The following is a 25,883-nucleotide window of genomic DNA, read 5'->3' on the forward strand; positions in this document are numbered from 1 at the left end:
CTTCGAGAGGTGGTGGTCCCCTTTCTTTTTTAGTTCTCCAACGCCCCTGGACCTGGCCTACATGAAAGCCGTGGTTTTAAAAAAAGATTTTTGTACAAATCAGCAAATCCGGATTCGCAGATTTTTCCGCGATTTAAAAAATTAATGCTTTTTAGCCTTGGTGGGGTCCCCAATGGAAACCTAGACCAAGGCTAGGGCCTCAGGGTGACCCTACCTTGGCCCCCTTTTGTTGTCCCAGCATTCTGTGCAGGAGGGTTGAGACAGGGGTGGAGAGGTGATGTGACACCCTAGGATTGGCCAGGGGTGCCTGACTTCTGGAACCTTCCTCTCTCCTTTAGAAACTCTTGTACAAGGGGAGACTTTTTTCTTGCCTGTGGATTTCTCTAAACTTCACTGCTGGATCCTGGGACCACCATGAAGAACTGTAAGAAGGAACTCCCTGATCCCCATTCAGGTCCAAGGGCTCTGCCAAGATGAACCCAGGAACAGTAGGTCTGCCCAACGGGGGGCCTATGAGGATGGCCCCTTACACTACCTTAGGATCAGTTGAGAGAAAGCCTTGGATGTTTCTGCACCAAGAAATGAAGATCAAGAGGAGAGGGCTGGCACTGGGAGCCAGGAGGATCAGCTCTTGGAGGACTGTACCACTTTTAAAGAGAGTAGGGTTGCTACCACTGCCCCTGCTGACTAGAGCTTACAACCCGAAGCAAAATGAGTCTAGGATCACCTAAATAGGCCTAATGAGGCTCATGAGGCTCAGCTGCCAGTCCCGTAGTTTCCCCCGGGGTGGGATAGGGCCCGGGGATGGTGCAAAGGATAACCGTGCAAAAAATGGAGCCTGGAGAAGGTGTGCATGGTGTCCTGATGCACCCACATGCCTGGGGACCCAAGGCCATTTCTGGAGGGGGCACAGGTCCTCATCTCTGGGCCCCCGAATGGTGATTGATGTGAGGAAGCACGGTCACCCTTTCCTAAAGCTACCAGTTGTCGTGGTCCCCCACAAGAAGGTGGGAAGGGCCCAGGACTCCATCCCTAGACTCCTGTGGGAAGGAGAGGGGGGGAGCACTGCTGTAATCCGCCATGTGGACAGATCACCCTGCTCCCTATGCCCATGACATTTGGAGCGGGGGCAGCCAAAGGCACCTGTCTGCATGATCGGCAGGCCAGCACAGTATTTCCAGCTCCCGCAGCAGGACCCTGCAGTGCCAGGGTTGCCATCCGGGGTGGGCTTCCTGAGCTGCCCTCCAACAAGGAAATCATGCATGGGGTGCCTGAGTGGATCCAGGCACCCACAGAAAGAAATCACAAGGAGCGAGGCTGCTACAAACAATAGAAAACAGAAAGGAAACCTGACGCAGCTCTCCACAGCACAGTGGGAGAGCTACTGCTATGCTATTCTTGTCCCTACACAAGTCACCCAAAAACGCTGTGCATGCTGGATCATTTTATCTGTATTTTAGCCGAGATCTCCCTTTGTGGTGGCATCAGAATGACGGGACCACCACCAACAAACACAACATGATGCCACATTTCCCGTACATGGATTTCCTGAGTTCTCACCCAAAGGTGGGGAGGAATCCAAAATCTTCACTTCCCCTGGATTTCCTCCATGTTAATAAGCACTCCCATGGCTGGAGCTTGTGTCTTAAGGATGGTAGTGTTATGCCTTCTAGGGTCCAGGTGTATTGTGACATTCATTAGGGCCTGAAAGGTCTAAAGATAGTTAAATGCAAGAATGGCATTGCTACGCCCTCTAGGGGCCAACTGTATGGTTGCAACACATTGTTATCCCAATGTGATGCCCTGTAGGGGATGTTTTTATAATCACAATTTGATACAAAAGGTATAAGGAATTCACAAAGCCAGCGTATATTGATGAGAAATGCTTTATTGGTTCACCATAAAATGCAATAATGAGAATGACTTCTGATATCGACATGAGTTTCATTTCACAATGAAATCTTGATACTCACATGATTTATTTGGGTGATCCCTTTAGGGGTTTACCAGTGGTTACAAAATGTCATATATGGTGTTTTCCATCTGTCACTACACATATTTATAAATTATTGCATAGTATTGAATAGTATGCACGTAATAAATGTACTTCTCCTTTTACTAAAGGAAAAGTACTGACTGGACAATCATTGATCGAGTGTTATTATTGCATGGCAGTGAATGGTGATTACTAGCCTAAACCACTTCACTTGAGTAGGCCTTGGACTGCTCTGCCATGCTACCATGTGAGAGTCAAACACTACAATGTGCCACGCAAACAATAACCCAATTTCCTGCAATTAAATTTCTTGAGTGGGGATATCCCCCATGGGTTGTTGAACGTGGCAAGAAACAGGCATCTGATAAATCATGTTATTTTGTGAAGACAAAAGAGTTGACAAGGTGGAGGAACATAATAATATGAGTACCACCTGTAGTAAGAAATCTAAGGTGCTAGAGAACATTCTTAGAAAGAATTGGAAAATGATAAAATGTGAAATTATTAGTAGTAATCAAGTCTCAGCTCAGCCCAAGATGACAGACCACAGAAGAAGATCTCTACTTGGTTGGCTAGGGCACAGTGAAATCATGGCTATTGGGATGGACACTGGTGTGGTATCTGGCCTTAAAGGATTTTATAAGTGGAAAATATAAGGAAGAATGGTAAACCTATGGACTACCTGTTGGCTTTCGTCGGAGAAAAAATCAGAAATGTATCACATGTAATGCGATCCATGTTATATATATATTTTGGTTTGCTTCTACATCAAACTATATGAAGGCAGCACTACACCTCCTGTGAAAAAACACATACTACAACACATGGGAGACTTCAACAAAGCTGACACACATTGGTCTGTAGCACGTCATTTTGCTGACTATCACTTTTCAGACCCCAATTCTTTGAATTATTGTGAGGTATACAATATTGACCATGACCACAGGAGGAAATAGAGTGTTATCATTAGGAATGAAGGAGTCTAAGTACATCATAGATTTACAAACTAAGAACTCCGGCGGTCTTAATATGCAGGAGGAATTATCCATACACTTACGGGATTAAAAGCAAGATTTTGATGTTTGAGGGAAGTTTCTGCTATATCTCTGTTTTGACAGTGTGTCAAGAGAGTATCAATGATTTTAATGTTCCGTTATGTGTTTTTATTTCAGGAGATGAAGAAGGGGCTTCCGTGGTGAGGTGGTCGATACCATCTACCCTTGTCTTCATCTATTTACTTCCTGTACTTCAGGATACAGTACAAACATTCTTTTCATATCTAACAAACTGTTTAATCTGGTTTGATATTAAGACGTATGATATTATGGATTATTAGACTTAAAATATATGGATGTATGTTTGAGACAGACTCTTATATTGTACAATCTGTGTAGATTATCTGAGTCCATCTCTTTTTTTCTGTATTCACTAAGTAGTCATAGGTGATTTTACATAAGAGTAAGCAGGGAGAAATTTCTCTAAGTCTATCTGTATTTTTATTTTTAAAGACGGATGAATACATTGATTTTGGCGTGTTCTTTTGATTTTCCTTTAAGTGTGTTGCGTTCACATTTGAGAAGATTCTTTCTCCCTTTTTTGTGGTCTTTTCTGTATATTAGGGTAAAATGTTTACTGTTCTAAGATGATATATATTTCAAAGTGGCAGTAGCCAGTCTGTCACTCTGTAGTTATAGTTAGGGTGACCAGAGGTAAAGAGTTTCCAAATTTTGTCCTTTATAACTTTGCAACTGTTTGTGAGAATATGTAAGTATAGAAATATTTGTGGCGTTTGGTCGAGGGGGTGCAAAGAAAAAAGAGAGGACCCAAAACAGCTTCAACTTCAATGCATTTTTCATAGACTTTTGTATTTCACACAGCGCAAAGATGGTCAGGTGGATTGTTATGAAATTTGACAGTATTGCATAATAGGTGGTGTAGATGACTCTTTTTGTGCTCAATGCAAATAAAATAAGTAAATGTTAAGTTATAAGTTATTGTTTTTTAGCTATATCTGTCCCCCTGGTAGTACCGTGGTACAGCCTCAGTACATAGCAATGACAAGGGATAATTTGATTGGGTAATGAGCACTGCTCCAAAATCTTATGGCAGCCCTTTTGTTTTATATAGTGCTTTCACTTTGTTTTGAAATACACATTAAAATGGAGCGATAAGAAATTGATTAGGCTTGTAAGTAATTAATGCACTGAGGTCTCTACAGTTGTGACATGTACTGTTAAAAGTTCGGAAATGTATTCATGTGTTTTTTTAATTTACTTAGTACCAGAGAACTTTCACATTGGATTCTAGAGACTAGAAGAGTATCACAAAAGTCTATTGAACGAAAAACCCGAAGATTTTTATATTTACGTATCTTCTTTGGAGGTTGCTTCTTTAAAAAGCCTTTGATTAGAAGTGTGGACTTGCGATTTAGATATGCCTTAGTAGGAATTCCTGGATGTTATTAATCAAGAGATTATTGACATTGGAGGTAAAATGAACACCATTAGCACGATATGGGTTAGCTTTTGAAAAGAGAATATTTAGGTGATATATCAAAGACATGGTGTGATCTTTTGGGAAGGCAGAAACCATTTTGTTTATATGTCTTCACATTTTCTCATACTTTTTGGCATTTGCTAAAGAGTAATTCCATTTTATCATTTGACAAATGTTTAAATACACAAAATGGCTGTGAGGAAAGAGAGTCACTATAAATGTAAAGATCTCTTTCATCTCTATTTCAATTTGAACACCAGTGAGGAGACTGATATAATCGCCTCCACAATGGATAATTATAAAATGGAGATGCTCACAATTTCTAGGAGAGGAAATGAGAGGTGGGATGTTATTACACCTTAAACCTCTTTCAGTCACCTATGTGAATTCACAATTTGCTTAATCTAAACTGTTCTCAATTGCACACTTTTTGGAATACTGTTGAACCAAAAGGATATAACTATGTCCAATGATCCACACACAAACCATATATTTGGAAAAATACTACCAATCTTCAAGAAACACTGACTGAGTGCCCAAACGTGAATGTACCAGCCCACAATACTGTCCAATGAGATACTATTTAAGAGATGACATGCATGAAAGACACTATGGCCCTCATTACAACCCTAGCGGTCGGTGATGTAGCAGCAGTAGGCCGGCAGTAATAAATATGAAATTATGACCAGGGTAGAAATCGATCAGACAGACACCCACTTTAACACACCGAGCGCCAGGGCAGAATCACCAACCGCCAACAGCCAGGCGGAAGACAATGTTCTGCCCACTGTATTATGACAGGCCAATCCGCCACCTTTTCTGGGGCGGTACCAATGACATCAAAAGCCTGGCAGAAATAATTCACAGAAGGTAAACAAAACTCACCTCTGGAGACTCAAGGAAGAACCACGCCGCCATGGAGCCCAAGTTGCATGTGTTCCCCGTGCTCTTCTACGTACTGCTCCACTACGAACACCAACGCCGGTGAAGATGACCACGGTGAGCTCTGCCACCTAGCACACAGGGAAGGGGGGGAGAGAGTGACACACACACGCAACACCCCCACCCCCAACACCATACACACAACCAGATGCAGTAACATTACATATTCACCCTGTACCCCTCAGGAATAATGCAAGGACAAAATGAATTGAATAAAGTGAGTGTAATAAGATAAAATAGTATAAATACGTGCATCCAAAACAACAAGTATATACATATTTACAATGCAAGGGACACTGCCCAGTCCTCAATGTACGTGGGCCAAAGGGCCACATCACAAAGCCCAAGGCCCCACCTCACTCCTGCAACAACACGGAGAGAACACTGTAGGGGCATCATGTCGAAAATAGCCTGGCACCTTAGGGGGATGGGGAACGGGGGAGCACTTCCGCCAGAAGAAGGTACAATGCCACTGGTCCTGGAGGGGGCAACATGCCCATTACTCTGTCCTGGGGAGTGCAAGGCCACAGTCTCTCAAGTGAGTGATTTGCCCACTGACTTGTCCTGGGGAGTGCAAGGCCACAGTCTCTCAAGTGGGTGACTTGCACACTAGCTCTGGAGGGGGCAACAATCCCTGTGCAAGGTCCTGGGGAGTGCAAGGCCACAGTCTTTCAAGTGGATGGCTTCTCTACTCGTTCTGGAGGGGGCATTGTGCCAGGTGATCTTCATCCTGTGGAGGATGGGGTGAGTGGATGGCTACTTTCACTGGTTCTGGAGGGGACATTGTGCCCAGTGAGCTTCATCCTGTGGTGGATGGGGTGAGTGGATGGCTTTTCCACTGGTTCTGGAGGGAGCATTGTGTCAAGTGGGCTTCATTCTGTGGAGGATGGGGTGAGTGGATGGCTGTTCCACTGGTTCTGGAGGGGGCCTTGTGCCAAGTGATGCTGATCTTGGGGAGTGCAAGGTCACAGTCTCTCACCTGGGAGTCAGACCCACAGGATTTGCAGGGGCCAGCCCGCACAACAGCCCATGGATGCAGGACTATACACTGTCCTCCGGCGGTGACAGCTGTTCAGTGGTGGCAGTGGTGCTGCTAATGGTGGTTTTGGCAGTGGGGGGGGGGGCTCCATCCCATCCCCTGCAGCCTTGTACGGCTGCCCACTGGGGCTGCTGCTGCTGGAGGCGGTGGGGTAGGCTCCAGCCCTTCCCCTGCAGCCTCGGATGGCTGCCCACTGGAGCTACTACTGCTGGTGGCTGTGCTGGTGGTGGTGCTGGTGGCGGTGCTGGTGGCGGTGCTGGTGACGGTGCTGGTAGTAGTGGGGGGAGGCTCTAGCCCATTCCCTGCAGCCTCGGACGGCTGCCCACTGGGGCTGCTGCTGCTGCTGGTGGTGGTGCGGGCAGTGGTGGGGGGAGGCTCCAACCCTTCCCCTGCAGCCTCGGACGGCTGCACCACCATGGTTGGTGGTGGGAGCTCCAACTGAGTCCCTGCACCAGGGCCCTTGTCTCTACTGCCTGCTGTTGCAGGCCCCTTCCCCCTCCTTCCTGCAGCTGGGCCCCTCTCCTCCTAAAGTACACAAGCACAAGCACTCAGATGCCCAACAGCCATCCACCTCACAACAGCATCCAGCCCATGCATCTGCACCCAAACACAGCAGACAAACATCTCCTACAACCACTCCCTCTTCCTCCACGCCCAAACCTTCACCCTTTTCCCTCCCCAATGTCCCGAAGAAGCTTATCCTCTCTGCCCTTGACCTCTTCCCTGCCCCTCCCCATCCCAGGCAAGCACCTCAGCCACCCAGTCCACGGCCACAGTAGTGTCAGCAGCTACTACAGGTGGGAGAGGCTCCAGGGATCCAGCCATCAGCACTGACAGTGTGCCTGCACCAGCTGGCAAAGGGAAGGGCAGGGAGCACCACCAGCTGCCAAGGGGAAGGGCAAGGAGGCACCACCAGCTGCCAAGGGGAAGGGCAACAAGGTACCACCAGCCTCCAAGGGAAAGGGCAAGGGGCCTGCACCTGCTGGCAGGAAGGACAGGAGGCCTGGTGCTGGAACTGATTCTGAGCCCCCACCACCAACCATGGCGGTTCAGCCGCCAAGGCAGCAGGAGACGGGCTGGAGCCCCTCCCCACCACTGGCATCCTCGACACCAGCACCGTCACCAGCACCACTGCCAGCAGCACCACTGCCAGCAGCACTACTGGCAACAGCAGCAGCCCCAGTGGGCAGCTGTCTGAGGCTGCAGGGGAAGGGCTGGAGCCTCCCCCAACACTGCCAGCACCGACACCTGCACTACCACCACTAAGCAGCTGTCACGGCCGGCGAGCAGTGTATAGTCCTTCCTCCATGGGCTGTAGTGCGTCCTGACCCCTGCAAATCCTGTAGGTGTGACACCCAGGTGAGAGACTGTGACAGTGCACTCCCCAAGTGCTGCATCACAGGGCACAAGGCCCCCTCCAGAACCAGTGGAAGAAGCCATCCACTCACCCCCTCCTTTGCAGGATGAAGCACACAGGGCACAAGGCCCCCTCCAGAACCAGTGGAAGAAGCCATCCACTTACCCCCTCCTTTGCAGGATGAAGCACACAGGGCACACGGCCCCCTCCAGAACCAGTGGAAGAAGCCATCCACTCACCTCATCCTTGACAGGATGAAGCACACAGGACACAAGGCCCCCTCGAGAACCAGTGGAAGAAGCCATCCACTCATCCCCTCCTTGCCAGGATGAAGCACACAGGGCACAAGGCCCCCTCTAGAACCAGTGGAAGAAGCCATCCACTCACCCCTCCTTGCCAGGATGAAGCACACAGAGCACAAGGCCCCCTCCAGAACCAGTGGAAGAAGCCATCCACTAGAGAGACTGTGGCCTTGCACTCCCCAGGACCAAGCAGTGAGCAAACCACCCACTTGAGAGACTGTGGCCTTGCACTCCCCAGGACCAGGCAGTGGGCAAACCACCCACTTGAGAGACTGTGACCTTGCACTGCCCAGGACCAAGTAGTTGGCAAACCACCCACTTGAGAGACTGTGGCCTTGCACTCCCCAGGACATTGCACAAGGCATGTAGCCCCCTCCAGGACCATTGATGTTGTACCATCTTGCGGCTGAGGTGCCCCCCCTTCACCCTGAGGTGCCTGTGTATTTTCTACCTGACGCCCCTCCAGTGTCCTCTCTGTGTTGTTGCAGGAGTCAAGTGGGGCCTCAGCCTATGTGATGTGGCCCTGTGGCCCACGGACATTGAGGACTGGGTAGTGTCCCTCCATTTGTATATATGTATATACTGTTTTGATTTTGAAGCACAACTTTCTACTATTTTGTATTATTACACTCACTTTAATCAATTCATTTTGTCCTTGCATTCTCCCTGAGGGGTATGGGGTGAATATGTGATGTTATTGCATCTGTTTGTGTATATGGTGTTGGAGGTGGGGGTGTTGCGAGTTGTGTGTGTGTGTTACTCTCTTTTTCCTCCCCCATCCCTTGTGTGCTAGGCGGCAGTACTCACTGTGGTTGTCTTCGCCGGCGTTGCTGTTGTAATGCATGAGGAGGTATACAAGCATGGAGAAGATGTGCAACTTGGGCTCCATGGCATTGTGGATCTTCCTTGAGTCTCCAGAGGTGTGTCCTTTGCATTCTGTGTACTGTTTCTGCCGTGCTTTTGATGTCATTGGTACCACCCCAGAAAAGGTGGCGCATAGGCCTGTTGTCATAGTGTGGGCGGTACATTGTCTTCTACCTGGCTGTTGGCGGTTACCGCTGTGGTGCTTGTTGCTTCCGCTGTGGCTGTGGGTGTGTTAAAGTGGCTGTCTGTGTGAGAGGTTTCCACCGTGGTCATAATTCCATGTTTTTTAACGCCGGCCTGTTGGCATTATTACCACCACTTTATCACCGACCGCCAGGGTTGTAATAAGGGCCTTAGAATGTTTGTGTAGTTTAAGTGTGTTGTGTATGAGGAGACTATCAAAATAACCCCAACTATAACGTAGTTGTAACTTTTTTATGAATATATATATATATATATATATATATATATATATATATATATATATAGGTAGGTATAGCCAGGACCTAGTTTCTATATAAGAAACATTTTTTTACTTGCCTATATCTTTGCCGCCACTTGACGAATCTTCACTAAACTTTCCCAAAAATTTTGCCAGCCCTGTCAGCTGCTGCCTGGAATGTTTCAGGGTGATTCATCTGGGGGGAGTTGAGAAAAAGGGGAGTCCCAAAACACATTTGCCCACCTTTTTCAATAGGGATTTTGAACAGCGATAGCGCAAAAAAACTATTGGATGGAAATGCACCAAATTTGGCAGGAAGGTAGGTCCTGGATCTTGTTTTGGTGTAATTCTGTTCAGTAGTTTTAGAGAAAATAAATAAAATCCAAACTTGTATACCTAAGGACGCAAAGGATTTGTCACCCCCGATCTCGTGCAGAAATCTAATTGGCTGACAACACCTCAACAACAGAAGTAGTTGAAGTGTTGTCAGCCAGCTTGGGACTCGGCTGAAGCTGAGTTGCCCCCCCCCAAAAAAAGTAAAAAAATAAAGAGAAGGGGACAAAGTTCAAACATCCTGACCCCTTAGCTCTGGTGGTGGGGTCCCTATGGGCTAAAAAGTATTATTTTTATTTCACAGACGCAGTCGCTGTGGATCCATTTAACCACCATTAGATTTGTAAAAAATGAATCGCAAGGTCCCGTGCTTCATTACTATAATGTCCCAGGTGGGCCAAGTTCCAGGAGTTAATGTATAAAATGCAGGGGGGCCTCCAGGACCCCTCCCGCTCTCCGGGTACCACCACCTCCCGGGGCTTATGAGTTATATGAGGGAGAGCCTCATCCCCTCGCTGCCCTGGTTGACTACCACATCCCCAGGGCAAATCTTGAATATGTGGGGGGGCCATATGCCCCCTCACTGCCCAGGGTACCACCTCCTCCCTTGGGCAATAAATGTACTAAATGGGGGGGGTTCTGTGCCCCCCTGTACCCCAGGGACCACCACCACCGGGGCTATACTGTATTTTGAGTGGGGGCTGTGCAGCTCTGCAGCAAAGCCACAACAAACACTTCCGGTTTTCACAGCAGAATCTGTAAAGCAGGTACTGCTATCAAAATCCGAAGGTTTCATCTCTGTTCCCTGCTGTCAAAGCAGCTCCATGCTTGCTGAAGCAATGGCATTGCTGGGTGTTTTGCACGAGTACATTTAGAACCTAACTATAATATCCCTATGAACTTTGTTTTTTTCAATGAATTTCTATCTTTTTTAACATAAAGTAATATTAATCACTATTCATTATTCCTATCATTGGCCTTGCAGTCAAGCTCTTATCACCACCCAACCCAGCGCCACGCATGACCTTTGGCCGTGTGGAGCGCAGGTTGGACACAGGACCTGTCTCTGTCAGAGGATCTGTGAGTGTCCGAGTGGTTCTGATAGTGGGTGTGCAAGTCTATGAGTGGGTCTGAGTGGGAGCATGAGTGTCTGAGTGGGTGTGTGAGTGGGCACATGAGCCTCTGAGTGCATGGATGAGTGAATGAATTGGTGTATGAATGAGTCTGTTTTTTCTGGGGGGATTTTCAGATTTGGGAATGTTTTGCGAATAATTTGTGAAACTTTATGACCTTTCATGAATATCACACATGTGATGAGAAATGATATGAAACCTATAATTTGCCCAGAAAACCCCACCTATATTACACCCCTGGAGTCAGGGTACCTTCACCCTGACCCCTTGTGCCACTTTAAATTTGGATTTTCACCCCGAGGACTGTGTCTCGTAAAATAAAATGGCAGCTGCAACTTTCTAGTAAGGTTGCAGTCACTCAATTACAGCTATTCTTTTCACATGTGCATTCACAAAAATTCACAATTTTTCATGAACTTTGTGAAATATTTGCGGGGGATCTGAGTCCCTAGATATACACATTCCATTGCCCTTAAATACCTCCTAAACTAATTGACAGATTCACACCAAATAAGTGAAAGCATATTCTACGTACCCACAGCTAGCTTTCTGCCAAATTTGGTCTAATTCCGTCCAGTAGTTCAGGCTGTAGACGTTTCTAAAGGTCATAAGTTGATCAAAATGGGAAACACTACTCCCCCACTTTTTCTCAGCCACCGCTTGATAGATCACCCCCAAGCTTTCTGTGCACAACAAGAATCACCAGGCCACTTTTGGGGGGAAAATTTCGTGAAGATCCGTCACATGGCACCAAAGATACAGGCAAGTCAAAAAACGCTTTTTCTTGGGAAACATGGTCCTAACTATAACTACCTAGTGGTGACCACCACAAGGAAATATATATTTATATATATATATATATATAGCTAGATCTTGGGCCAGAAAGTGAAGTGTGCGGTTTGTTTATTGACTTAAATCTGTTCAGCAGGTTTTGAGAAATTAAACTGTATATTTCACACAGTAGGTCCATCTCAAATCCTTATTAGTTAATCAGCAAATCTGCGAGACCAACTATGCAGACTGATTGGCTGCCCACCACTTGAACTGTAAGATGCGGGTGTCATCTTAAGACTGTGGAACTCAGAGCCAGATGTAGCAAGATATGCTTTTGCGAGTCTGAAATTGCGAGTCGGTGCGACTCGCAATTTCAGACTTGCAAAAGCATATGCAGAATGGTGTCTCAGACACCTTCTGCGACTCGCTATGGGGTCGCAAAGGCCCACCTCATCAATATTCATGAGGTGGGTCGCATTTTGCGACCCCATAGCGAGTCCCTGCACTCACAGGGATGGTGGCCTGCTGAAGTCAGCAGACCTCCTTGTCTGTGACTGCTTTATAAATAAAGCATTTTTTTTTTTCATTTTGCAGCCCGTTTTCCTTAAAGGAAACGAGTTGCAAAATGAAAAAACTTCCGAAACCATTTGGTTTCGTTTTTTCAGAGTAGGCAGTGGTCCATAGGACCACTGCCTACTCTGAAAAAATATTTTTGTCGACATTCACAAAGGGGAAGGGGTCCCATGGGGACCCCTTCCCTTTTGCGAATGAGTTACCACCAGTGTGACACTGGTGGTAACTGCAAGTTGCTTTGCGACCGCATTCGCGGTCACAAAGCAAGTCTGAATTGCGATGCGAGTCACAAATAGGACGGGAACACCCCTTCCTATTTGCGAGTCGCATTCACAAATTGCGAGTCGGTACCGACTCGCAATGTGTGAATGTGCATCGCGTTCGGCCGTTTGCATGCCGCAAACTGCAATTTTCGCAGTTTGCGTCATGCAAACGGCTTGCTACATCTGGCCCTCAGTCCCTGTGTCATCTAAAAATATCTAAAAATAAAGGAAAAAAGGAGCATGGGAGCACAATAAAGGTACCTAGACCCCCTGGAGAGGATAGAGGAGTTGCAAAGGGACCCCCTGTCATTGAAACCGTGAAGTAATTTATTTTTTGGCTGTTCAATGTATCCACAGATCCATTGCGGTGCTCAGTGTTGTCCCTTAAAGCTTGTTGTTGAATCCACGCAACCAACACACTGTTCTTCAAAAGCACAAACACACAGACATTCACATAGTCACACAACCCCAGACATGCAAATACACCCAGATAATGCTACACACACACACACACACACACACACACACACACATGCACACATACAGAGATACATATATGATGGAATTACATCAGAATTGGCTGAAAGCTAGATCTTTGTCTAGAAAGTGTGATATTTCTGTTTCGGTATAAACCTGTTCAGCATTTTTTGAGAATTTAAGGATCAAGAACTTTGTATGTGTCACACTGCTGTTTCATCGTGAATCCTTCTCATTGGTTCGGAAAATCTGCTAGCCCAACTATATAGTCTGATTCACTGGCCACAACATAAGTTGCGGCTCTCATCTTAGGGCTCGGGGACTCGGTCCCAATGTCCTCTAAAACTAAAAGTAAAAAGGATCAAAAGGGCAGTATAGTGGTACCCAGACACACAGAGTAGGTTGGGGGAGTTGCAAAGGGACCCTGTCATTGAAATGGTGAAGTAATTTATTTTTTGGCCATTCTACTGATCCAAGTATCCAATACAGCGCTAAGCGCGGTCCCATAAAACTTCGTGATGAAGCCACATAATCAACACATCATTTTTCTAAAGCACGAACACTCACGTACTCACACAACCCCAGGCACTCAAACACTCCCAGATAATGCCCCAAACACACTCACCCACACACCCATTCAACCCTACACACACACATCCACAGAACCCAAATCACACACACACACACAGACCCAACCAATATACAAGCACACATAACCCCACTTATACACACACACTACACATACCCACACAAATACACATACACACTATCAAACAACAGCAAACACATATCCATACTTATAATCACACAACCCCCACACACCACCACCACCACTCTCACACAACACTACACACAGTCATACACACAACTTCATATTCTCATACACACTCACCTAACCCTACATACAGACACACATACAACACCACACTAACACAGACACACAGCGTCGCACTTCCACACTCCTACAATCCCAAAGACACACACCCAATGGCACAGAAAATCATTCATGCACATACCCTCAAACAACACCAAACACGTATCCTTAATGATACCTACAGAGCCCCCACACATACCACCACTTACACACGCCCACATAATACTACACACACATACTAACATATGCAAAACTTCACACTCCCAAAACCCCTCATACAGACACCCACACACATACATACACACCCACAGCCATACAATAACATACACATACACTTACACACAATACCCAAATCCCTACACACAAAGATCCCCACTCTTTCACAAACACACCCACAGCACTCCACACATACTTCCTGATATACACAGAGACACATACACAACCCTGCATTCACACAAACACACACACATACATGCACAGTCACACACTCTTACACACATAAAATCGCTCCTTGACACACACAAAACTACACATGCACACACTCACACACAAGCCACCACACACAGACCAACAAAAACCCTAAATCACACACAAACACATACACTTATACATACACTGAGACCCTCAAACATTAGGCTCACGCACATAACCCACACAACCATATATCTTGCACACACACATACTCATGTCATACACTTACATACTTGTGTTTTTTCAGGAAATGGGTGGTAACTGGAATTTGCTTAAATATGCCCTTGCTAAAAATAGGAAAATGGATAATGTGAGTTGGAAAAAGCAGAAAGTGAGATAACGTTGAAAATCATGGTAAAAAATTATAGAATATGAGTTAAGGTATGTGAAAAGTGTTAAAAATGTAAGAAAACTCTGTAAAACTACGTTATCGAGAATGCTTCTGTAGTGGATACAAACATAGGACTATATAAATTGCAAGGAAAAGGGACAATGGTTACCTTTGAACAAGACCTTTGTCGGTCAAAACGCATCGGGTGGTGGAAGCACACACTTTTTCTAAATAAATAAGCTCACAAATAGACTTCCTGGAGTGCAATGGCCAAATATTTGTTGAATGATTTATTGGAGTTTGCCCGCTAACGCCCACATTTGCACCTGCAGCAAGAGCGTGCAGACTGAAACGTGGCCATTTGTTGAGCAATATATATATATATATACATATATATATATTTACATGAAATTTTCCCCAAAAATTGTTCCTAAAGATCTTGTTGTGCATGGGAAGTTTTGTGATGATCCATCAAGCGGGGGCTGGGAAAGACCAGGTTGGTCAAAATAAGTGTGTTTCCCATGTTAACTCCCATAGACTTTCTAGAGACTCCTGCAGCCTGAACTGCTGGACCGAATTACAGCAAATTTTGCAAAAAAGTAACTTTTGGTCTGAGGATCACCCTTTTTTTTATTATGTCTAAATCCGTTCAGGAGCTTTTGAACTATTAAAGGGAAAAGAAATGTGTACATCTAGGGCCACGGATCCAGGGAGATATCCTGCTGAGATCTGATTGCCTGCCAACACTTCAAACAAGAAGTGTTGGCAGTCATTTTGTCATTCAGTCGAGTCAAAAAAAAAGGAAAAAAAAAGAAAAGTGGCAAGATATGTTTACCGTACACCCCTAGCCTTGGTCCAGGGGTCCCCCTGGCACCCCAGAAGGTTCAAAAGCATTTTGATTTTTAAAAAAAGATGGAGAAATCAGCTGCATCCACAGATTTCTCCATGATTTAGTAGAAAAAGAAACAGTCCCCGGTGTTACTTAATGATTTGGCCCCCAGGTGCGCCAGGTCCCAGGGGCATTGCAGGCTAGTAAAAGGAGGGGGGTGCACAGGGCCCACCTCCTAGGGTTTTATTAGTCCCAGTGACCACCTTCACACCAGGGCTAAGATTAAAAAATATGTAGGTGGGCCGTGCAGCACCCCACGCCCAGGGACCACCACATCCCCAGTGCAAAATAGTACTATAATAACAGAGGGGGTCCTGCAGATCCTGGGACAATGAATGGAGAATGTGAAGGGTGCTGATCGCCCCTCCATGTCCCAGGATCATCACTTCCCTGGCTCATTGAATATATGAAGTATTCTGGGGCTGGGGACAATGCATCAAAAAGGTATAGGGGGGTCCTGCAAACCCCTTTGGCCCCAGGGACTGCTACCTCCCCAGGGCTACAAAAGGAAATTAGGTGGGGGTCCGCTGTGGACCACTGGCCCCAGTGACCACCACCTACCTGGGGGAAACTTTTAAAGATGGATGGGGCCATGCTGCCCCCCTCATAGAGCTATACATGTCCCTGGGGACGGCCACCAGCCAGGATCAGCTCCTGCTACCACCCTCAGGAGGTAGCTCTTTGCTTTTGCTTGGTGGGGCCTGACAGCAGAATCCATCCACTCCATAATGGGATGGAAGAGGGTGGGAGAAAGAAAGATTGTTATTGTAGTGGTCTGTCCATACAATGTCTGCAAAGCTTTACACTAGAAAGATGTTTTGTTGCAATTCTACAGTCACCTTTTGAAGCACAGCAGAACAGAGTCTATTCTGGCTACTGGTAAAGCTGTTAGACTGTCATTCAAAAGGCTAAAGGTTCAAATTCTGGTATCTCAAGACAGTGTGTCTGTTTACTTACTTGTGTTTTAAATTTTTAACATTCCTAGTGATGTAACATATACATCTTTTTCCCCATCACCATCTTTGGATTGAATGTCACAGAGATGGTTGAGGGTTCAAGTCTAGGTGTGCCAGCTTTTAATTTGTTTCAACTTCAAATATTTAAGGTGCATACAGAAAGGTGATCTCACTCTTTGTATTTGCCAAATCATTTTTTTTCAATTTGTCATGCTAAGTGAGCAGGGATGGCTGGTTATGGCAGGGGTTAGCCACAGGCCCTTTGGTCTACGCCTGCTGAATAGTGCAGTTGGGTGGTTGTAAGGGGATTGGCTGCAGGGTCTGGCCACAGGCCAGACCCTTCAGCCTACCACCGCCGAGAACGGCTGAAGGCCATGCATGGCAGTGGAAGGATTAGCGTATAATAATTAACCTTACTTTACGTTAAAAAACCCATAAAAATTCACAAAAAAACAAATGTTACAGTAACATTATAGTTAGGAAATAGATTTTACAAAACATGGAAATTCACTTAAAATAACAAAGGTTATAGGGACATTATATCAGGCTCCTATTTTAAATGTACAAAATAAAAGAAATTCACCTCTTACAGCTAGCATTATTTCAAGTAACCATTACTCGTGCCCTAAGGTAACTGTAACTCGCACTCTCACCATGCACTACTAATTACCCCAGATGTTGCAGCACTCATGACATTTACATCATTTATAATATCACTGTAACATTGGCCATAACAATATTCATAAAAAACTTTGCAGAGCGGGGATGTAAGTTATAGTTACCTTAGGTCACGAGTTATAGTTACTTGAAATAACTCCAACTACAACAGGTAAATTTCTGTGGTTTTGTACATGTAAAATCTCAACCTAGCTATAACGTCCCTGTAACCTTTGTTTTTGTAAGTGAATTTCTACATGTTTTTAAATTCTATTTCCTAACCATTACATTTCCTGTGACCTTTGTGTTTTCAGTATATATATATATATATGTGTGTGTGTGTGTGTGTGTGTGTGTGTGTGTGTATATGTGTGTCTCTGTATATCTATGTATATACATAAGTATGTATAAATACAAAAATATTAATAAATATAAAACATAGGAGGTGATAAATATTGTAAAGATATACTTATTTATACACACTTAAATTTATCATATTTTGGTATTCTATCTGTGCAATTTTTGCGTCCCTTTATTTAAAACTTGCTATTCTGGTACCATACCATTGACAGCTGTCCTTCTTTACTCATCCTCTTTCAGTGCCCGGGGAATGCGGGGTGGATTGCACTAGAGAGTTAGCATCACTCCCCTTGCACAGCTCCACCTGTTGTTGCTACTGCCCTTCGCCCTCTGAGTCTGCCTGGAACATTGTGTTTGAGGCCTTCCTCCACCAGCAGGCTCCCACCTTTGCCTCATCCTTGGTGGCCTATTGGTTGCCTTCTGTCTCTATTTCTGCTGCATTCTGCTTTTTTCTGTGCCCTTTTTTTAGACTTTTTTCTCTTTTGCCTTTCTGTTTTTTAAATTCTTTTTTGTCTTTTTCGCCTTTTTTCCTCTGTTCTCAGATCCCTGGCCTCCCCCACTGCCCCTGTCACCCCCCCCCCAGGCTGTTATTCCCACCCTCCCAGATGAGCGACCCCTCCCATGTAGCTCCCTTTCCTAATGGCAGCCACCAGGGACCCTGGTTCCCACTCCATTCTACCAATACAACACAGGAACCCTGCACGCCCCTAGCACTGGAAGCTCAACCGCCTGCCACAGCACCTCACCCAAGGACACCCACTGCCCATTCTCCTGCCACAACTTCACCTTCACATGTCCTTGCACCCTAAACCCCCCTCTGCTGGACCTCCTGGACACCTTAGATACATACTACTCAACACTCACTCCTTCATCAAGCATGCAATGGAAGTTTGAGACCTCCTTGACTCAGTCGCCCCCAACCTTGCCTTCTTCACAGAGACTTGGATTACCACCTCCTCAGCTCCAGCTTTACGCCACTGTCATTCCCAATGGCTACAAGATCGTACACCAAAACTGCATCAACCAACCATGAGGAGGTGTTGCTATCATCCACAAAAAATCACTCTGCCTCTCGACCATCGTCAATGTCCAGACCCCCGTCGCCGAACACCTTCACTTTCAGATCCAGACTAATCCAAACACCACCCTCTGTGGAACTCTCATCTACAGACCCCCTGACTCTACCCACCCTTCAACAAAGCACTGGCTGACTTCATCACTCACCATGTCCTCACCTCAACAAACTACATACTCCTTGGCAACCTCAACTTTCACCTCAACAACCACAGTGACCCGAACACCTCTACCCTCATGGAGATCCTCGCCACACTCAGACTCAAACAACTGGTCATCCTTCCCATGCACTCAGCAGGACACACTCTCTACCCTGTCTTCTCTGCAGGAAACCACATCTCCTTCTCACACACCTCCAATCTCCACTGGACCGACCACCACTGCATCCACTTCTCCTTCACCAAGACGGTCGGACAGCATCATGCCCAATGCTTCCTGCAGAGGAACTGGACCAAGGTCACCGAATCCCAGCTCACCACCGCTTTCCCCCAACACCAGACACTTTGGACGCCAACACCTTGGCCCACAATCTCCATCAATGGATCATCGACTGCACCAACACCTTAGCCCCCCTAAGGAAACCTGCTGGCAGTCAACACCACAGGAGACCCAGCTGGCTCTCCCCTGACCTCCAAGAATCCAAGAGCCCATGGAGACGACTCGAGAGAAAGTGGAGAAGTAGTAAGGGCTCAACAGACTACAGAGCCTTCAAAGATGCTGTCACATCACACCATCTGCTCATCAGATCGACTAGAATCAATACCAACACGCACAACTTAAAGGAACTTTTCACCGTAGTCAAGTAATTCATGGACACCACAGACATCCCACCCTCCCAAGACCTCTGAGACAGCCTTGCCACCTTCTTCCACTGGAAAATTCAGGACATCTACAAAGGATTTGCAAACAAAAGCATGCCCCCCCCACCCACCAGCACCACCACGGACACTTATGAACAAACAATCATGGAGCACTGGACCCTCCTCACCCCGGAAGACACTCTCACATTCATGAATACCAACCACTCTGGGGCACCCTCAGACTCAGGCCCCCACCACATCTTTAATCAAGCCAGCACCATCATCACTCCAGAATTATGCCATGCCATCACCCGCTCCATCGAAACTGCCACCTTCCCGGGTCCCTGGAAACACGCAGATATGAACCCCCTCCTGAAGAAACCTTCCACAGATCCATCAGAGCTAAAAAAACACAGACCAATCTAACTGCTCTCTTTTCCAGCCAAGGTAATTGAAAAAGTGATCAACGTACAGCTCACCAAGTTCATCGAAGTCAACCACATCCTCGATCCCTCCAAATCTGGATTTAGGAGCAACCACATCAATGAAACCAAACTCCTAGCAGCCACGGATGACATCTGCACCCTACTGGACTGCAATGAGACAGCTTCCCACATCCTCCTCAACCTCTCTGCAGCCTTCAACAATGTCTCTCACACCTCCCTGTGCACCAGACTAGACAATGCCGGCACCTGTGGCAAAGCCTTGTAGTGGATCCACTCCTCCCTCACCAGCTGAACCCAGAGAGTCAGGCTCTCACTTTTCACCTCGAAGCCAAGGGAAACCAGATGTGGAGTTCCCCTAGGTTCCTCCCTGAGCTCCACCCTCTTTAACATCTACATGAACCCACTCGCTGGGATCGTCAGACACTACGGGATCAACATCGTCTCATACGCCCAAGACACACTGCTCATTCTCTCCTTCACCGACGAACCATCAAGAGCCAAAAAGAACTTTCACAACAGAATGAAAGCAGTTAGTGACTGGATGAGGGACAGCTACCTAAAGCTCAACTTGGACAAGATGGAGATCCTCATCCTGGGCCCGCCACCTACACTCAGTAGCCTCAGAAATGCCCCATGTTGGAAAATTTATTATTGGTAAGAGCGGGTAAGTACCTACACTTAACAAAAGGCCACTAACCCCCACTGAGTTCAGTTAGGTCTCAATAAATTAGCCCCAGCTCAACCTTTGGCAGCTTGGCAATGAGCAACAAGGCTTAACTTAGAAGACAACGGCCCTCACTTAAACTTTGGCAGTAACTGCCGCCTACCGCCACGGTGACAGCTACCAACATACCGTTGCCGTGGCTACCATCCGCCCACCTGCTTTATCACCGTCGACAGAATTCCGCAAGAAGGCTGGGGGAATATCATCGATGGTGATGGCGGTGGAAGGCGGTAAGGTGGCTATGCCAGCAAAACACCGCCGACGTATCATGAGCAATGATACAGCCTGGCGGTGTGTTGCTGGCGGATGCTGCTGCTGACAGCAGCGCTGCATCCCTTCTCCAGCCGAAGGACCCCCTGCAAGCAGGTAAGTCAGATTCTCCTACAGGAGAGGGGCTGGGAGGTGTTGTGTGTGGGGGTGTGGGGGTGTATGTTTTGGTATGCATGCTTGCGGTGTGAATGAGTGCATGAATGACTGAATGTAAGTGTATGTTGTGTGTAGTGAATGTGTGTGTGCGCCAAAGTATGTTGATGTGTGTTGCTGTGTGTGGGAATGCATGTGTGCATGCGTGGGTGGATGTGGGTATGCGTGCTTGTATATGTGTATATGTGTGCGCGTGTGGGTGTGTAAATGTGCGGGGGCAGGAGAGGGAGGGGAGGGTGAGGGAGGTCTCTGGGGAGTGGGAGGGGGCAGGGGAGACCCCTATCAGTGCCAGGGAAGAATTTCCCTGGCACTGATAGTGTCTACTGCCATGGTCTTCGTGGCAGTACTCTTGCCACGAAAACCATGGTGGTAGGGGGGGTCATAATCCCGAGGGTGGTATTGTGACGGCCACCTGGCTGGAGACCGAAGTCTCCAGCCCAGCGGCTGTTACCACCCTGGCAGTCTGTGTGTTAAAGTGGCTGTATGTCTAGGCGGTTTCCGCCATGGTCATGATTCAATTTTTTTTACCGCTGGCCTGTTGGTGGTATTACCGCCGCTTTATCACCGATCGCCAGGGTTGTAATGAGGGACAAAGTATGTAAAGCATTCAAGTATCATAAAACAGCAATTAAATAAAACACAGGAAACAGTTTAAAAATCCAAACACAATTTATAAAAATAGGACATATGTTTAACTTCAATTTGACACCAAAACGAATAAAATCCGATGAGGGGAACCGGAGAAATTAATTTTTAAAGAATTAATGTTACTAGCCCATAGAAATGAAAAGCGCTAATCTGGTTTCTGGTTGCACCTCGACCGGGGCAAAGTCAAAGTTTAAGGCCGACTGCAATGGAGCCCTGCTCGGCTACAGCAAGCGTGAGGCCACCGTCAAATGTGTACCTTCAGGCTTAGTCATTTTCTTAAAGATTTTCTTCAGTGGGACCAAGTCGCCAGTCCGATCCGACCTCCCTGGAGCCCTCTTCGGATAAGTGTCACAGGAGACCTCTGTGAAAATTTCTACGTTCAGACTTAGATGATTTTTTGGGATGAAAATCCTCGTCCGGGCCAAACCTGAATCTGGATCCGATGTCCCTAATGCCCTCTTCGGATAAGCTGTGCGGGAAGTCTCGGTCAACTTTCTACATTCTGACTTTTTCCTTCTGACGGGTGTCGACCCTCCTCAGCAAGCCGATTCCGATATAAGGTCATCCGATCACTTTTCTCAGAGCCCTCAGTGAAGTGCTGTAAGTCCGGGGCTCCGGAGCTTTTAGCAGGATCAACCTGCAAGTCAGGGCAGGTCACGGTTGAGGCAAGCCAGTTAGACTCACAACATGGGGTCGGTCCCTTTATGGATCGTTTTCCAAAAATATCTCAAAAGTCCTGAATCTTCTTATAGAATTTCTTTGAAGGTCCTTTAGGAGCCAACAGCTCGCCCCAAGGTTCCAGAAGCTCTGAGTTTCTCCTTGGGGTGCAGACTCCAACTCCCACAATGCACCTGGCTTAAACTCCAAAATGGCCCTCGGCAGTGGTAAGCTGGTCAGTTTCTTCAGGACTTGAGGGAGGGGACTTTGCTTAACTATTTTTCACCTGTAGCAAACAGGGAGTCCCTTCTGGAACCAGTTGAAGCCAGGCAAAGTCCTTTTTGTGGTGAAGCCCAAGTTTGCAGCTGGATCAATCCTTCAGAGTGCAATGTCCAGGTGCAGGTCAGGGGTCCAGCAGGGTAGTCCTTCTTCTTCTGATATTCTTACTTGTAGGGATCTGAGGTGTAGTTCTGCCATATTTATCCTGGATCCTGGGTGGAAAGCAGAGGGGTCCTGGTTGTCCAATCACATTCAGGATCCTTCCCCCTTTGATAACCATTTACTGTGAAGTGTGGCAAAAATCAATCCCAGGGAGCAACATTCCTAAAAAACCCAACATGTCTGAAAATGATTTTTGAAGGTTAGATCTGTCTGAGCCCACCCACCCGGTCTGGCTAAAATTCCTAAAAACACCCCTTTCTTGTCCTCTCCTAATCTACTCAAGAGGGTACCTAATTGTCTGGGGTTACAGGAAGCCTGAGCTGCTCCAAATGTCCTTCCCTGCCTTTGAAGACCAGTTTGGTTGCTCTCCCCCATCCTGGTTCACCATCTGCTGAGGCAGATCTCCTCCTCTAGGCAGATCCTTTGTGTGCAGCCCAGGCCACTTCACACCTCATCAAGGCAGCCTGACCAGGCTGCCAGAGGCTGGCCAATCAGAGAGGGGCACTACAGAGCGGAAGTTGGCAACTTTCAGGTAGAGTTTTAAAACTCTTTGCCTGAACTAGTTATATTAAATCCAACAATTGTAAGTTGTGGGATTTATTGTAACAATCAATTTGATACCAAACTCAAGGTATCTGACACTGAACAGGACTTTGTTAATTAAAATAAAGTCTCCCCATTTTAGCATATGGAGGCCATTCACTAGAGTGAGGAAAAACACATTTGGATAATTTACCTCACCAGGGCTTTTAAAACAATTTTTATAAGGTCCCTGCTTATAGTTACAAGGCACCCAACCCTAGGGAAACATAGGGCACACCTTAGGGGTGACTCACATGTAAAAATAAGGTAGTTTACGACTTTGAAAGTACATTTAATTTCAACATCGAATTTGCATACAACTTTAGTTTAAAAGCAGCCAGCAAGGCAGACCTGCCTTTAAAATGACACTGGGCACCTCAGCAGTGCATCAATGGGTGCACTACCTATGATGGGGTCCCGACACCTACCGACTCATAGTTAGGTTGATATTGCCAATTATAATTAGCCTAATTTGCATATCGACTTTACACAGAGTACTGGCCCTGGGACTGGTAAGCAGTACCCAGGGCACAGCCAAGAATCAGTAACCATAAGTATCTGTCCAAAAAGTTTGGGGGTGACCAGGGCAAAAAAGAGGACTTTCTTACACCCCACCTCTGACTGTTAATGCGTGCAACTTTTGCATCATTCTCAACACATAACTGTCCATGGCCTGACAAGTCAATGCCGTCTCCTCATCATGTTTCCACGCCCTTCGCCTGCTCTGGAAGATCTTCAAGTGGATCCCAATTGACGCAAGAAGAACAGTCACCCAGGCACTCGGCAGCAGTAAACTCAACTATGGCAACGTACTCTATGTCGGAATCAACAAAAAAATCCAATCAAGACTCAAGAGAATACAGAATGCCATGGCTAGACTAATCCTGGACATCCCCTGCCACAGTCACATCTCCACCAACCTGAGAGACCTACACTGGCTCCCCGTCAACAAACACATCACCTTCAAACTCCTGACCCACACATGCAAGGTCCTCCACAACGTCCGACCTGCCTACCTCAACGACCACCTATCCTTCCACAACCCCTCTAGGCAACTCTGCTCAGCGCAACTGGCCATCACTACCACCTCCAGGATCCGAAAGATCACAGCTGGAGGAAAAACCTTGTTCTACCTCACCGTGCAGACCTGTAACACAATGGCTCTCCACCTCAGGTAGTCCCTATCGCTGGATCACTTCAGGAAGGACCTAAAGACCTGGCTCTTCGACTGACCAGCATCCCCCAGCTAGTGCCTTGAGACCCCCTGGGGGATAAGCCGTGCTCTATAAATGTTGATTGATTGATTAATTAAGTCCTGCAGTGCAGCTTCTGCATTACAGGGGTCGAGCTACAAATCCTGCACCTCAACTCCTTATATGCAGAATCTCCCCCAGAACCGGCACCACCTCCACATCAAAAGGAAAAGGTGGTGAGTGGCCAGGCTGCTTCTTCATACCATCTCAATGTGGATGGTGAGAAGCCCAGGGGGAATATGGAGGGCTTGAAAGGTTAAATACAACTGTACGAAAGACAAGTCCTCACAAATATACCCACCTTAATGGCCATTTTATTACAACACATTTGGCTGAGTATAAAACATTAATGAAGAGAGATCTGCTGGGAAGACACACTTTAACACCTTCAATAGATCCCCGCTTTTTTATGTTAGGGAGTGATTTATGGTTGCAGAGAGCACCATATGTACTCTAATTTGTTAATTATAAGCTTGACAGCTTTGGCACATCAGGCACCATATGCTAGGGTTCCCATTGGCGCAGGGGTTGAGAAGAGGGTCCACATCATGTCTTTGTAGTTGGATGTGTCTGCTGAGCAACAATGCCCTGTGCACCTACCTCATGAACTTCTACCCCATACTAGCTGCGCAGGCCCCTGCACCCCAGCACTGGGTATGGTAAACATCTGTGCAAGAACTCACAGATAAAGTTAGAAGGAGTTCTTGTAACAGTGATGGCAGCTCACGCCAAGGCAACACGTGTTTTTGAAGATCTGTTTTATGTGTGAATCCTTTCAGTCCACAAAGGGCTTCCATCTTCCCCCTTACATGTGCTCTGGCACAAGGCGATGCCTGTACCACCTTGTCAGCCCTCTCCAGGTGTCCTAGAGGAGCATGATGTGGCCACTGGCGTTCAGTGGCACTCCAGAATGGAGACTCCATATCCCCCCAGGTCACCCCTCCACCAGAGCCAGCTGTCACAGAGGCATCCTCTTGTCGTGAAGTCAGAAGTTTCCCTGAGCAAGAGTTGAATTGTTTGCACCTCAGCAAGCTCAGGGCACTGAAGCAATCATCATGAGGCTTTGTCAGCCCTCTCCAGATGTCCTAGAGGAGCAAGCTGTGGCCACTGGAGCTTCAGTGGCATTCCAGAAAGGAGACTCCATTCCACCCCCTGGTGACAGCTGTCACTGAGGCATCACCTTGTTGAGGAGGCGGAACTCTCCCAGGAGTTGACATGTTCGTGTCTTAGTGAGCTCAGGGTGATGAAGCAGTCATCTGATACCATTCTCTGTTTCTCATGCCAGGACGCCTTGTCACCCACACAA

The sequence above is a fragment of the Pleurodeles waltl genome, chromosome 5 (assembly GCF_031143425.1).
Source record: "Pleurodeles waltl isolate 20211129_DDA chromosome 5, aPleWal1.hap1.20221129, whole genome shotgun sequence".
Taxonomy (NCBI): domain Eukaryota; kingdom Metazoa; phylum Chordata; class Amphibia; order Caudata; family Salamandridae; genus Pleurodeles; species Pleurodeles waltl.